The sequence below is a fragment of the Pteropus medius genome, unplaced genomic scaffold, assembly GCF_902729225.1.
Source record: "Pteropus medius unplaced genomic scaffold, Ma_sr-lr_union100, whole genome shotgun sequence".
NCBI classification, from domain to species: Eukaryota; Metazoa; Chordata; class Mammalia; order Chiroptera; family Pteropodidae; genus Pteropus; species Pteropus medius.
In genome coordinates, this window is record NW_024355523.1 from 809,408 (window position 1) to 826,114 (window position 16,707).

Sequence of the window (16,707 nt, forward strand, 5' to 3'; positions counted from 1 at the left end):
GGGTATGTACCATAATCTCTTTTCCTAGGGGCCTTGAAAAAAATGGCACCTTTGTAGAGATCATGGGTCAGTCAACAGACTCTGGAAGAAATGGGGAAAATGTTCTTTCTTGCTTGAAACTGTGCTGCTACCACCTGGAGATGGAGATAGAGAAGGTAGAAATGTGTTTTGCTCCTTCCTTTTTCTATTTTAGCTCACTGTTTTTACCGACACCTCCTTACATAAAATATCTAAGAGTGCCCAGCAGAGGGGAATTTAGTAAATGATAGATCTCATGTGGTCACTGTCAGCCAAGGCTCTACCACCCGCTCCTTGTCCTTCTCAACCTCTCCAAAGTAAGTTTTTGTTTGGTTTGGTCTGTGGTTTTCTTACCCCCACCTCTTATTAACATTGTCCGTATAAAGTAAGATGCTTTCTGTCAGTCTGTCGGATCCCCAGATGAATCCTTGGCTTCAGAAAAAAAGTGTCATCGTAGTTGCCATCCAAAGCCGAACTGTGGTCAGTCTTCCTGGATGAGCCTCTTCTGTTATCTGGACCCAGAGCTCCTCACTCTGCTCCCCACTTCATTCCCTTTCCTCAGAGCTCCTTCTCTCCTCCCTCCTATACTCTCCTCAACATTATCAGCCAATGTGCTAACCCAAATTGTCACGTGACCAAAACCACATTCTATAAAAGTTGTATTGACAATGATCTTTCTGTCTCATAATTTACATCAGATGGAGCTACTTTTCTTTAACCAATTTTTAAGTTTTTCATAAACCCATTATAACAAAAGAAGTATAAATTATTATCTTTTTAAATTAACTTTTTATCAACATTAATTTTCTTCTCTGGATAGAACACTTGAAAACCTGGTAACTCAGCTTTTCCTAATGGTTTTTCAACCCCACCCCCTGGCCCCCCAACACACACCTTTAGTCTTTAGCCATTGGCTCTTCTTAGATAAATTTTAACATAACCATTAGCCAACTTGAGCATGGTGTATGATATTTTTAATATGTTGCTGAATTTGGTTTGCTAATATTTTTTTGAGGATTTTTTCATCAATGTTCATAAGAGATATGGGCCTATAGTATTCTTTTTCTGTAATGTCTTTGCCTGGTTTTGGAATCAAGGTAATGGTGGCCTCATAAAGGAGTTAGGGAGCCTTCCCTCTTCTTGAATTTTTTGGAATAATTTGAGAAGAATAGGTGATAATTCTTCTTTGAATGTTTGGTAAAATTTGCCTGTGAAGCCATCTGGTCCAGAACTTTTGTTTTTGGGGGGGTTTTGATTACTGATTCTATTTCATTGGTGGTAATCAGTCGGTTCAGATTTTCTGTTTCTTCTTGATTCAGTCTTGAGAGATTGTATGTTTCTAGGAATATGTCCATTTCTTCCAGATTGTCTAATTTGCTCATAGTATTGTATAATTGCTCATAGGATTTTTTATGATCCATTGTATTTCTGGAGTCCATGGTTATTTTTCCTCTTTCATTTTGATTTTATTTATTTGAGTCCTCTCTCTTTTTTCCTTGATGAGTCTGGCTAAGAGTCTGTCAATTTTGTTTATCTTGGTTTCATTAATCATTTGTATTGTTTTTCTAGACTCTACTTCATTTATTTTCACTCCGAGCTTTACTATTTCCTTCCTTCTATTCACTTTGGGCTTCGTTTGCTGTTCTTTTTCTAGTTCTTTTCATTGTAAGGATAGAGTGTTTATTTGAGCTTTTTTTTTGTTTCTTGAGGTTGACCTTTATTTTATGAATTTCCCTCTTAGGACTGCTTTCGCTGTGTCCCATAAATTTTGAGTCGTGTTTTCATTTTCATTTGTCTCTAGGTATCTTTTGATTTCTTCCTTGATCTCATTAATAACCCATTCATTGTTTAGTAGCAGTTATTTAGCCTCCATGTGTTTGTGTATTTTCCAGTTTTTTCTTTATAGTTGATTTCTAGTTTCATACCATTGTGATCAGAGAAAGACAGTTGATATGATTTCAATCTTCTTAAATTTATCGAGACTTGATTTGTGTCCTAACATGTGGTCTATCCTTGAAAATGTTCCATATGCATTGAGAAGAATGTATATTTTGCTGCTTTGGGGTAAAATGCTCTGAAAATATCTATTACGTCCATCTGTTCTAGTGTATCTTTTAGGCCTATTGTTTCCTTATTGATTCTTTGCCTGGAATATCTGTCCATTGGTGTCAATGGGGTGTTAAAGTCTCCTACTATGAGTGTATTACTATTGATCTCTACTTTTACGTCGATCAATATTTGCTTTATGTATGTAGGTGCTCCTATGTTTACTAGGGTTATGTCCTCTTGATTTATCGATCCTTTTATTATTATGTAATGCCCTTTTTTTATCTCTTATTATAGCCTTTTTTAAAAGTCTATTTTATCTGATATAAATATTGCTGCCCTGGCTTTTTTCTCATTTCCATTTGCGTGAAATATCTTTTCCATCCCTTTACTTTCAGTCTGTGAGTGTCGTTTGATCTGAAGTGGATCTCTTGTAGACAGCATATGCATCTATCTTGTTTTCTTATCCATTCAGTTACCCTATGTCTTTTGATTGGAGTATTTAATCTGTATACATTTAAAGTGATTACTGATAGGTACATTGTTACTGCCATTTTATTACTCATATTTGTTATTTCTATTTTCTTCTTTACCCCTTCTGTTTTTACAGAAGTCCCTTTAACATTTCTTGTAATGCTGGCTTGTTGGTGATGAATTCCTTAAGCTTTTTTCTGTCTTGGAAATTCTTTATCTCACCTTCCATTTAATCGAAAGCCTTGCTAGGTAGAGTAACTGTGGTTGTAGATTCTTGTTTTTCATAACTTTGAATATTTCTTGTCATTCCCTCTGGCCTGCAAAGTTTCCATTGAAAAGTCAGCAGACATTCTTTGGGGGGTACCCTGATAAGTAATCAGCTTCCTTTCTCTTGCTGCTTTTAAGATTCTCTCTTTGTCTTTGTCCTTTGGCATTTTAATTATGATGTGTCTTGGTGTAGGTCTGTTTGCATTCCTCTTGTTTAGAACTCTTCGTGCTTCCTGAACTTGTATGTCTAATTCCTTTGCCAAGTTAGAGAGATTTTCTGTCATTATTTCTGCAAATAGAGTCTCAATCCCTTGTTCTCTCTCTTCTTCTTCAGGTATTCCTATGATTCAGATATTTTTATGCTTCATGTTGTCCCAGAGGTCTCTTAAACTATCCTCTTTTTTAAAAATTCTTTTTTCTTTTTGTTGTTTTGATTGGGTGCATTCAGCTACCTTGTCCTCTAATGTGCTGATTCGATCTTCTGACTCATCCAATCTATTGCTGAATCCTTCTAGTGTATTCTTCATTTCTGTTATCGTATTTCTCATTTTTGTCTGGTTCTTTTTTATGGTTTTTATGTCCTTTTTTATGCTCTCATTGTACTCATCCATTCTCCCCATAAGTTGATTGAGCATCCTTATGACCATTATTTTGAATTCTGTCTCTGGTAGGTTGCTTACCTCCATTTCATTTAACTTATTTTCTAGAGTTTTCTCTCATTGTTTCATTTGTGGCATGTTTCTTTGTTTTCTCATTTTTTTTAGTTTCTCTGTGTTCTTTTTGATGTGTCAGAAATATTTATTTCATCTCTCAGCCTTGGCCAGATGGCCTGATGTGGAAGGTGTCCTGCGTGGTCCAGTGGTGCACTCTCCCTGATCCCTTGTGCCAGGAGCTCTGGAAGTGACCTTTGTGTGAATTGTGTCTGATCTTCTATTGTCGCCAAGCCTTTATTGTTGTTAGTAGATCAGTGGGTGGGATTAACATTCAGGCTGACTAATTGTGGGAATTGGCTGCACTCTCAGGTTGTTGTGTGGGAGCTGACTCCACTGAGTGGGATTTGCCCTAGCTGTCTTATGTACTTGTTGCAACCACTTTTTGTGTGTATCAATACTGGAACCAGTCAGGAGTTGCTCCGTTGTGGTCTGGTGGCAGCCTCCAGATGTTTGGTTTTGTGGCCCCTTGGGATGGGTTCCCACATAGGCCAAGGTCAGCCACTGCTTTTGATTACTCAGGGCTATGCGGTGAGAACTACAAAGCAATCTGCTGATGATTGTTGCCGATGCTGGATCTATAAGTAAGTGGAAGAGACAGAGTTGTATGCAGCTCTCAGTTATCCCCCATCCCTCTACACCAGTTTAGCAGAGGGACCAGTGCTCCTCAAGTCCTGATATGGCCTATCAGCTGCCTGTAAGTCTCTGAAACTGGATGAGCCTCTGAGTGATACGCGTGTTGAGTGGCGCAAGGACAGTGGAATCTCCTGGGTCAAGTGAGTAAATTTCCCCCTGCCACTGTAGTGTCAGTTTATGTGCCCACACTGTCTTTATGGCTCACTGTACAAGTTTCCACTCGTAGCAAGGACAACTGCTGCCCACCCTGGGCCTAAATGCACTACCCCAGAGCAGGGGCAGCTGCCTATCAATGTGCAACAGGCACTTGGTATACTGGATGGAACAGGAGCTCAGGGAGTCAAGGGCCATCAGGCCAATAGAGACCCCTGCAATCCCCTTAAGAGATATTACAACTTGTACAGACAACAGTGGTCTGTCCACAACTGTTTTCTTCTAAATGAGCTCGAAATGCACTAGCCAAGGTCTGTTGTTTGCGCTAACTGCTCAACTCCAGAGCCAAGCAGAGTACAAGAGGTTGCTTGTCAATGGGCTGCAGGCACTTTGTGGCTTGGGTGAAGTGTGATCCCAGGGAAACAAGGTATGTTCAGCCAATACAGCCTCAGTTTTGCTGCATCTTCTGTGCCTGGGTATCCCTGCTATAGATCCAGATCACAGTGAGACCAGCTGCCATCATGAGTGTTTCCCCAGACCCCTGTGCTCCTCGGACACAATATTGCAACTCTTGTAGGCAGCAAATGTCTGCCTGCCATTGATTTCTGTGCAGTGACCACTCTATGCCAGCCAAAGTTTGTTGCCTGTGTGGGTTAGGCGATCGGGGGAGAGGAAGGGCAGGGCTGTGTCAGTTCATTGTAAATGGACCACTTGGGGCAATTTGTGGGTAGGGTGGGGCGGGATCTCAGAGAGACAATGGCAGTCAGATCATATAACCTCAGTCTTGCTGCAAATTTGATAACTGTTGTGAGTTCCCGCAGATGACCCAGATCACAGCAAGACTAGCTGCTGTCTGAGACTGGCCCACAGTTCCCCAATATCAACCCAAATTCATATTGGCAGCAGCGATCTGCCTGACCCTACTGATGAAATGCAGCTCAAAGCACTGGTCACCCACTGGGAATGGAAGTGTAGCTTACAGGGCTGGCCGCTTTTGCTGGGATTGGAAAGGCCACTCACAACGATGGTCACCCTGCTATGAACACTTGGTCCTGAATCACTTGGAGCTGAGTTTGGCAGCAAGCCAATAACACCTGCCATGGGCAGTCTGCAGGTTGGGTGGGGCGGGGTCTCAGAAGGACAATGGCAGTCAGATCAATACAACCTCAGTCTTGCTGCAAATTTGGTAACTGTTGTGAATTCCCACAGATGACCCAGATCACAGCAAGACTGGCTGCTGTCTGGGACTGGCCCACAGGTACCTGATATCCGCCCAAGTTCATGTTGGCAGCAGTGATCTGCCTGACCCTATCTCTGAAATGGGACTCACAGTGCTGGCCGCTGTTGCTGGTATTAGAAACTCTGCTCATAACAACGGCAGCCCCGCTGTGAATACTTCACTCTGAACCACCCAGATCAGGGCTTCGCAGCCAAGCAGGAACTACTTCCCCCAGCGGCCTGCAGGTTAGGCAGAGCGGGCTGATCCCCTCAGACCCGAGCTTCCTAATGGCTCTGTGGGAGGGGTCTGCACAATCAAGCTGGCATGGTCTGTAGGTTATCCTGTAGCAGGGCCGGACTAAGGCACAATGGTGGCTGCCTTTCCAGCCCTCCTTCTGACTCCAGGTAATGGAGATATTTTCAGAATGAATCCTGTGCAAGCCTCAGACCCATTGCCAATGTCCCAGATAAGTGTTTGCCAGTCAGAAAGCCTTTGCGTGGGTCCTTCAAAGGGACGTCTAGGAACTTAGTCACCTACTGTCTCACCCAGACAGCCAGAATCCCCTCTAGTTTCTACAGTCAGAGTTATTGGAATCTCCTCTTCCCTGGGCTGGGACCCTGGACTGGAGAGCCCCCAGATGAGACCAGGACCCCCTCTTCTTCAGGAGAGCCCCTGCAGCCTCACTGTCCCTCTCAGTGATCCTTCACCATCTGTGGGTGCGGGTCCCGCTTGTTTCGGGACTTTGCCCCTCCTACCGGCTTCGATGTGCTTCCTTTATATTATCAGATGTAGGTATTATGATCAGCTGGATTTCAAGTGATTCTCCATGTTGATTATTTTATAATTTGGTTGTAATTTTAATGCAGTCCTGGGAGGAGACGAACTTGGCTTTTACCAGTCTGCCATCTTCCCCCGCTCTTTACCATTAGCCTCTTTACAAATTAAAATTCTTGGTCTTAGCCACTTTAGGGATGATTCCAAACTGATATATTATTTTGTAAAGATTAAATGTTTATCCTTTTAGAGGATTTTTAAAACATGCTTAAATAAGAAAGATTAGTTGACTATCAAAATACTGACAGTTTAATACAACTGCATTTCATCACCAATATGGAAACACTATAATCCTACAAACATAGTCTATATGTTGAGATAACTTTGTTTTGTGCTTTATAGAAAGCTTTTATGTTTATTTTCCACAAAGTGGTGAGTACTGTCTCACAGAAAAAAAAATGCAACTCTTTATACAACATAAGTTTTGAAGAAGTAGCATCTCTGAAACGATCAGTACTCACATAACTGGTAAGAAACATGATTAAAGGACTCAAAAATAATTTAAAAAAATTCTTAACCTAGTAATTCTCAAGAGGTTTGAAACCACATTTTGTCAAATAAACAACTTTAGCATTCAGCATTGTTCTTCCATTTTCTAAATGTGACTTTCGACACTTACCTTAATAGCTCAGGTAGATAATGAACTTCACCATGGCCTGTGAAGTCAGAGATATCACACCATACACACACTTAAAAGAAAACTAGATAAAGAATTCTAGCACATATGTCCTTCTCATAATTTGCAAGTCCCATCAGTGATTTCCAAAGTTTGGTCTCAAGACCAGCAACATTAGCATCACCTGGGGACTTGTTAAAAATGCAAATGTCAGGTTTTATCCCGGATCTATTGAATCAAGACTCTAGGCCTATCGTTCTAGTCTAACAAGCCCTCCAGATGATTCTGATATATCCCAAAGTCTGGGGACCACTGCTACTAATGATTTACAGGATTTGCTAATTGACTTAATGCTAGGAAAAGCAGAGGGATGTAGGATGTCTCACAGGTATCAAGTGCAGTTTAATGATTAGCAAATTGAACCACTGATGACTCAGGGCCTCATGGTCATTGTCCTCAATATTACTTAGGATATTCATGGAAACTGGGTTAATTTTCAGATTATATACTTCCTACCATTCAATTGCAATACACACTAATTTGCTTTTGTCTCCAATATTCCATAATGACATCAATGGTCATTTCTATATCCTCATTTTGTCTTTTCAGCATCATTTGACATAAATGGCTACATGTACGTTTTAACAACACTCATTTATCTCCAAGTTTCCTTTGTTAGTGGCACAGAGACTCACTCAAATTAGGATAATTTAAGGAGTATATGTTCACAAACAAAATAATTACCAAGATATGAGTAGACTATTTAAAAAGAATAGGGCAGGAACTTGGGGCCAAAAGAAACAAAACTCATGGGAATGTAAAAATGCAAATCCTTGTCTCACTCAAGAATCAGAAATTCTGAGGATGAGGTCCAGCACTCAGTTTAACAATCCTTGTAGGTAATTCTGATGCATTCTTGAAGGAGAGAGCCAATAAAGTCATCATATTCCCTTCTTTCTAATCTCCCATTAGGGCTCCTTCCCATGACACAAACCCAACCAGAAGCCAGAAGAAAAAAACAGGAGTCAGTCAGCTCCATCAAGATCAGCCTTCTAGGCCAGAGATCTAGGTGGAGAATATTGAAGGAAGCATCTAGAGGTGCAATGCAAGACACTCAGCACAATTCTACAGTAGCTAGTTTTCTGTTTTACTTCGCTGGCCATTCTTGTTGGTTATCCACTGTCCCTTGACTTGTTAATCAAGAATGCTCAAAGGCTCAATCCTTGAACCTATTTCCTATTTACTGTCACTCCCCTTGAGATTTCATACAAACTTGGCTTTAAATGCAAAATCAATCTATATACCACAAACAACCAAAGTACATCTCTAGCTCCAACTCTTCCCCTGAACTCTGGACTAGCAAATTCAACTATTTACTTGACTCTTACAAGGATGCTTAACAGGCACCTCTAACTTAACATGTTCAAAATTAAGTTCCAGATCTCTACACAGCCTAGTCTCTTCTTCCCACGTGATTCCCCATCTCAGTTAATGGCAACTCCATCTGATGTTTCACTAGCCCCAAACCTTGACATCATCCTCGATTCCATCTTTCATCTAACATGCTGTATCTTATCCATAAATGAATTTCTTGGCAGCTCTATTTTCCAAATATATCCAGGTTCTGAGCACTTTTTACCTTCTCCACTACTACCACAGGGTTCTAGGCACCATCATCTCTTGCCTATATTATTGCCTCCTAGCCTCTGTTCCTACTTGCTTCAGTCTATTCTCACCATAACCAGAAGTGTTCATATATGAGTAAAATCATTTCATTCCTCACCTCAAAATCCTATGGAGACTTCCTGTATCAGCCAAGTTAGGTTATGCTGCAGTATCGGAAACAGAAACATCAGCTAATAGTACCACATAATTTTATGTCTTTCTCAGGCACTATATCTAGTGTGGGTCATCAGGGGCTCTGCTCAGCATAGTCACTCAGGGAAACAGGATGATGGATGCTATGTCTTGACATATAATTTCATCATCTCTGCAGCAGTGGGAAGAGGATGGGAAAATACACAGTGGGTTTTAAAGATTCCGCTCCCACCTAGAACTGACACATTCCACTTCTAATCTCATTTCATTGACTAAAGCAAGGTGCCTTGCTGTGTAACAAACTGCTACAAAATCTCAGTGGCATGGAAAAATGAGCATTTGTTTGTCCTACATCTGCAGGCAGGCTGGGAGTCAGCTGATCTAGACGAGGCTAGGCTAGGTGATCTGTCATCTGGGATAGCACTATGTAACAAGTTTCTTAACCTCCTCCTAGAGACTAGCCAGGCCATGGTTTTTTTGTTTGTTTGTTTGTTTGTTTTTCCATTGTGATAGCAGAAGCCCAAGAAGGCAAAACCCACTTGGCAAGTACATCTCAAGTCCTCACTTGCATCATGTAGACTTATATCTTGTTAGCCAAAGCAAGCTGTGTGACCAAAACTATAGCCAAGGGGTAGAGCAGTATACTCTGTCTACAGTGAAGCCAGGTCATGGGTGTGGATGCAAAGGAGATGAAGAATTGAGGCACATAATCCAATCTATTGCACATGGCCACACTTAACTTTAAGGGAGCAGGGAAATACAACTCTCTTGTGTGCCTAGAAAGACAATTAGGATTTTTTTGCTAAACACTACTAAAGGTTTTTAGTGGTAAAAGTCCTTACAACGGCCTAAATGGTTCAATGAAATCTGGCTTCTACTAGCTTCCTAACTTTCTCTCCTGCCATTCAACCAAGCTCACACTATTATAGCCCCATACCAAGCAAGCTCCTTCTTCAGGGCCTTTGTACTTACTATTCATTTTGCCAGAATTATTCTTTAATTAGATATTTGCATGGCTTTGTCCCTTATGTTCTTTGGGCTTTTACTTTAGACAAATGCCTTACTTAAAACTGAATTCCTTTCTACGGCTAATCTCTTTTCCCTGCTTTTATTAATCTATAGCCATAACACTTCAATCCTTCTCACATAGTATATAATTTTACTTATTTATCTACCTTCCCTCACTTGAAGCTCCAGTGACAGAGATTTTGGTCTGTTTTGTTCAGTATTCCCAGAACCTATCATTGTGCCTGGCCTATGGAGAAGTAAGCATTTAATACTTTTTGTTGAATAAATGAACGAATATCCTGGAAGTTGACATTTTTTAAAATCAGAAACAGTGATCACTGTTGCATTTCAAAAGTTGATTGAGTTGCCTTTAAGCTCAATTCAGCCTTGTCTGACTAGCTGGCCCCTCTACGGTAACCTAATTCTCAGTCTTCTCTCCAGGCAATATCATTTGGCAAAGGTGACTATACAGAATAAATGAGAAAGAATGAAAAAAATATGGCATAGATGATAGAGGCTTTGTTCATCTCTTTTGTGACCACATCAAAGTTGTGACAGAAACAAGGAGCAAACAGCAAGAAAAATCACCTGGGATCTAGATGAACAAGCCCTACAACTAGGGAGAGAACTAAGAAATCACCTTGCAACGGGAAGAGGTAGGACCGGACAAGGCTGCGAGGCTGCCTGGTCCCGAGTAGCTGAATGGGACAGAGGCTGCAGCAGTGGCAGACACCTCTTGAGCTGTGTCTGGGAGCAGATTTTTGCGGTGAAGGACCTACTCGCTCAGAGCACCAATGATGAGTTGGCTATGTGGGGGGCACCAGGGACCTACAGGGGGACACTGAGTTGTCAGAGTGAGGGCCAGAGGTGAGGATCTCTCCCAGACAGAAGTGCCAGTGGTATTCTTTGTTCCTCTGTTGAGCCCTCCCAGTGTGCAGATGCAGTGCCACCATAGCTGAGACATCATCAAACTGGATAACAGAGGTCGCTCCGCCCAGAGGATTCCCTGAAACTCCTCCACCCCAAGTCGCAGCCCTACCCAAGCCACATCCAGGTGTGTCCTTGGCAGGTCAGGTGCTCCTTGCTGAGCAGCATCAAGACTCACACTAGTGGCAGCTGGCCTCGGTTTCTGGCGTGGCCTTTTGAGGCAACTATATGCATAGCTTCTGTGGCTTGCTTGCTGAATTTTAACAGGTGGACCTAGAGGGGCACAGGCTGGGGCCAAACTTGGCCTGCAGCTGAACACCTCTCAGGACTGTACCACTGGACAACTACAACACAAAACCATGCTAATAAGACCGGGAAACTTAGAACATTGATTAGTACATAAAAATAGACACAGAAAGGCAGCCAAAATGGGAAGACGAAGAAGCAGAAATCTTATGAGAGAACAGAACAGAGATCCAGGAATAATAGAGATAAGCAATCTAACAGATGCAGAATTCAAAACACTGGTTATAAAGATGTTCAATGAACTTAGGAGAAGTATAGATGATTTGGTGAGAACTTTAATAAAGAGATAAAACACATAAAAATGGAAATGGAAATTATAAAAGGGGACCAGTCAGAAATGAAGAACACATTATCTGAGATGAAAAGTATGTTAGATGGAATAAAGAATGAATAAAGAAGAAAATTGTACTACCAATATAGAAAATGGGGAAGCCAAGGACACTCAATCAGAATGGCAAGAAAAAAGAAGCCAAGACTATGATAATAGTTTAAGGAGCCTATAGGACATTATTAAATGTAAAAATCTCTGTGTCATAGGGATACCTAAAGGAAAACAAGACATCAAAGAGTTTTTTGAAGAAATAATGATGCAAAACTTCCCTCACCTGGAAGGAAATAGACATACAATTCCAGGAAGCTCAGAGAGTCAGAAAGAGGAACCCAAAGAGGCCCACACTAAGACACATCATAATTAAAATGCTAAAGGTTAAATACAAAGAGAGAATCTTAAAAACAGCAAGAGAAAAGCAGTTAGTTACCTATAAGGGAGCACCCATATGACTGGCAGCTGATTTCTCAAAAGAAGCCATGCAGGACAGAAGGGCTTGGCACAAAATATTCGACATGATGAAAACCCAGGATCTATGACTAAGAATACTTAATCCAGCAAAGCTATCATTTAGAGTCAAAGGACAGAGAAAGAGCTTCTCAGACAAAAATAAGCTAAAGGAGTTTATCAACACCAAGCCAGTATTATAGGAAATGTTAGAAGGACTTCTTTAAGAAGAAAAAACATGTATCAAAAATATGAATAAAGAATGGTAACAACTACATCAACAAGTACCTCAAATGGAAAAGAATTAAGTGCTCTAAACAAAAGATAGAGTGGCCGAATAGATAAGAAAACAAGACCCCCTACATATGTTGCCTACAAGAGACTCACTTCAGATTAAAGGACACACACAGAACAAATAGGAGACCGCAGAGAAAGCCAGGATCTTGCCATCAATATCATTCTCTAAAGTTCTCACATGGGGATTAATTTCTTCACTTGGGGGCATTTGGCAATATCTGGAGACATTTTTTTTTTGATTGTTGCTAATGGGGGAAGAATGCTATTGGCATTTAGTAAGTAGAGGCCAAAAATGTTGCTAAACAGCCTGTGATGCACAGGACAGCCCCCCAGAACAGAGAATTATCCAGCCCCAAGTGTCAAAAGGTCTGAGTGTGAGAAAACCTGTTTTAAGGGGAGTGGAAATATCCTGATCACAATGGTTCTGAAAGCTGCTTCAGATAATCAATGTTTTACTACCTATCAGTGCTAGAGTGTAAGTATTACAAGGGTAAGAATTGAGATGGTACATTATTGGTTCATTCCTAGCATCTTGTACAGTACCTGAAATATAGTAGGTCCTCAAAATGTAATTGTTAAAGACTCACAAATATAGAGGACAACCTGGTGATGGCTAGAGTGGGGAGGGGTTGTAGGGCTGGGAGAAAGGGGTAAAGGGCTAAAGAAGTACAAATTAATAGTTGATAGATGGTCATGGGGCTGGGGAGCACGACATAGGGAATGCAGTCAGCAGTAATGTAATGGCTGTGCATAGAGTCAGAGAGATAATAATTGGGGATATCATTTCATAAGCCATATAAATGTCTAACCAATGTACTGTATACCTGAAACTAATAATAAAATAAAATTTTCAAAAACAATCATTGAACAAATTAATGAAAAAGATGTCATAAAACACTAGATATATTCTAGACTCAATACTATGAAGATTAAGCTCTGCCTTGCTTCCTTTATTCTATTTTAAGATGGAATTTAAACCTATACTATTTATAGCTCTATGGCTTTTAGTCTATTTTCAACTTCTATGAGAAAAAAAAGAGAAAAGTCATATTAGCCCAGTCCTGTGCAAAAGCTCATATATTTCATTAAAATATTTGCTGGAGAAATATGTTTCTTCCCATGTGTAAAACAGGAAATGATTTCAGTTCCTGTAGAATCTATTGGGGTGAGCTTGAGGTTTTGGAATTCAGAGAATTATTTTTAGTTTGTTTTTGAATCCATTTTTGGGTAAACAGTTGACCAAAATATTTCCTTTTTGTGTGTGTGTTTTTTTTAAATAATGCAAAAAGAGATTTATTTGTATGCACGAGCTTTTTTTTTTTTTCCCAATTAATACACTAGCTGCTTGGTTTTTCCTCTATTCCAGACTTCAGATGAGTGCAAGCTGTATTTCTCAGCAAAGCTAATTTTTTAATCTGTACAATTTCTTGTCAGAGCTCTATATTGCACTGGAGTGTCTTCATTTAGGTATGTGTGTATACAGGGACAAGTAATTCATCACACAGAACTTCAGTTTTTATTTAAATAATAACCAAGATTGTAACTGGTGTTGAGATAAGGTATAACTGGGAAAAAAATAGTTTTTGTTTTTAAATAAAATGAGGATTTCAGTGAATAACTAAGGTGATTTATTCCTATATATTGAAGGCACACTTTTCTGACTCAGAAATCAACAAAGAAAAGAAAAGATAAAACCCAACCCTAGGATCTAGGATTTAGTAAAAAGAATGTGAAAGCTTAAAGAAAACTACTCAATCTCCCACCCCTGACCCACCTAACATCACTACCTTCCCCATTGAGGTGAAAGATTCTAGCATTCACTTAGGAGACTGAGCCTGGATTTTTGGAGACATTTGTGAGTCTCCTTTTCCCCTTACATCTAAACTTAAAGTTTTGCTTTTCATGTATATCCTGAAACTGCCTGCTTCCCGTTTCTTCTTCTTCAGCCTCCCTAGATGAAGCTTCCTCTCCCTGTTGAATCTGTTTCCTTAAGCTTCTACTTTTGTTTTCCTACAGTCAAATATATATACAGTGAAAGAATGTTTAACAATTTATATTATTTCACTTACTTGCTTAAAACTAAGGACTTCTCAATACACTCAGAATCCAAACTCCTTACCAAGACCAATAAGACCCCATGTAAATTGGTCTGCTGACTTCTTCCACCTGTTTTCTTATCATTGAGGTCCTTACCCACTCTACATTAGCCCTCTTGGCATTCCTCACACCATCCGCAGTTTGTTTTCACCTCAGGGCCTTTGCACTTGCTATTCTCTTTGCATAGCATGCTCTTCTCCAATATATTTCCACTCATTATTTCTTCACTTCCTTTAGATCTCAAAAATGTCACCTCCTTAGAAGTCAAACCTTCTTTTCCTTCTCTAACTTGCTTTTTTTTCCTTATAGCACTTATCATTATTTGAAATTATACACGTATTGATTTTCTGTTTCTGCCTTGGTGCAAATTCTATGAAAGTTAGAACATGTGCTGTTCATTATCTTGTTTATTGTCTCTAGTGCCTAGAATTCTGCATGTCTTATAGTAGATGCTTATTATTAATTAAAGGAATGAAACTTGACCAGAATGTTCAATGAAGACCTCAGGGTCCACTCTTGGGATTGTAGATGAGAAACTTTGTAAAGAAATTCTTTAGTTTCCCTCCTGTCAAGTGACTTGGACAGATGGTGCTGCAGTGTGATTAATGATATGAGTTGCAGAGGAACTGCCTGGAGTTTACTGCTTGTCAACCTTGGGTAATTTACTTGGCTCTCTGTGTTTCTCCTTTTTATCTTTATGAAACATAATAAATATAATAATGTTTCTTTATAATAAAAGCTTTATTCTTTTATTAAGTATACCTTTTAAATAAATTTAAATTTTAAATAAATATTATTTGTTCTTAAAATATTTTTTCAACCTCATAAAACCTATTTATCATCGGGTCATTATGAGAATTAAGTAAATACATGTAAGTTCAGAAAAATTCCTAGTGCATTGTAAATACTCCATTAAAGGATGCTGTTATGACAGTCAATATACAATATTTGCAGCTTCTGTATTTGCAAATTTGCTACTCTCTAAATTTTATGTAACTCCAATATCAATACATGCAGTGTTTTTTTTCCTGCATCTGATCATTCTTTCATGACCACACACGCAGAGTGGTGAAAAATATGAGTTGTCCAATGCAATGTTCCCAGCTAAGGTTACACTCTGTCCCTTTGTTTCAGATCTCATAGTATCCTTACATTCTACCTTATGTCATGTTTTCATGTTTCGTGCATTTGGTTGGTGATTCTGCCATTTAAAATGGCCTCTGACCGTAGTGCCAAAGTGCTATCTGGTGTTCCTAAGCATGAGAAGGCTGTGACGTGACGAATGGTGAAAACACACGTGTAGATAAGCTTCACTTAGGCATGAATTATGGTGCCATTGACTGTGAGATCAACGTTAATGAAGCAATAATATATATTAAATACAGTGTTTTTAAACAGAGACACACATAAAACCAGGTTATGTATTGCTTGAGGGAAATGTCGTGACCAGAGGCTTTCAGTAACCTAACCCTGTATTTCTCTTAGGAGCTGTGATTCGGAATTTGCTAATTCAGTGTTTGTGGTGATTTTATAGACCCTACAGTAATTATTGTGAATAATGAGAATTGACTGTCTCTCTCTTCTTCCACTCACTGAGAAACTTCTCCAGAAAGTAGTTTTCACTCAAATCCTCCATTTCATCACATTTGCCTCCACAATATTTTATCATATGACTCACACCTCCACTACTGGGCATTCTCAGAAGCCAAGAGAGGAATTCGGCTAGACATTAGGACCCACCAGACCTTCAGCTACTTTCTGCATGTTGGTGTCGCTCTTCCTTCTCTCCTGTTGCAGTTTGACTTTCCTTGGATTTTTTGGTCCATGTGGAAAGACCATGGCTGCCAATAGGCACTGTTTTTACATCCTACCATCTTTGTTCTATATACTTCCTAAGGTAGACTGAGGTCTCAGATTAGGTCAGGTACCCCTATTCTGGACATTCAGCTGAGGCTAGTGTGCATGTGTGGTATAGGAAGTGGTTATTATAGCTGCAACTCTGTGGGTGATGCCTAAGCTGCATTGTCTGGTATAGTAGCCACTAGTCATAATATGGCTATTTACATTTAAATGTAAATTAATGGAAATTAAGTGAAATTCAAAAGACTTCAGCCGTACCAGTCACATTTCAAGTGCCTCAATAGCCACACATAATTAGCAGCTACAATATTGGGACAGTGCATATATACAACATTTCCATCACTACAAATTTCTATTGCACAGTGCCACTATAAATAAAATGGCTTTTCCATAAAAGGAGTGGAGGTGGGGTAAGGAGGAGGGTTTCTGTGCAATTAAATCAGTAGGTGTCTCCTACAACTTCTCTGCAATACTCTATGTAACTGGCTTGGTCCACTTGGAACATTTTCTTCCTCTGGCACTCAGGATATTTTTATACTCTTGCAATTACCCCGTGATCCTTTCCCGCCTCAATCTTCACCCTCCCTTAAGTGACTCAGCTATTCCTGTGACTTTTAATAGCTACATGTTGATGACTCCCAAATTT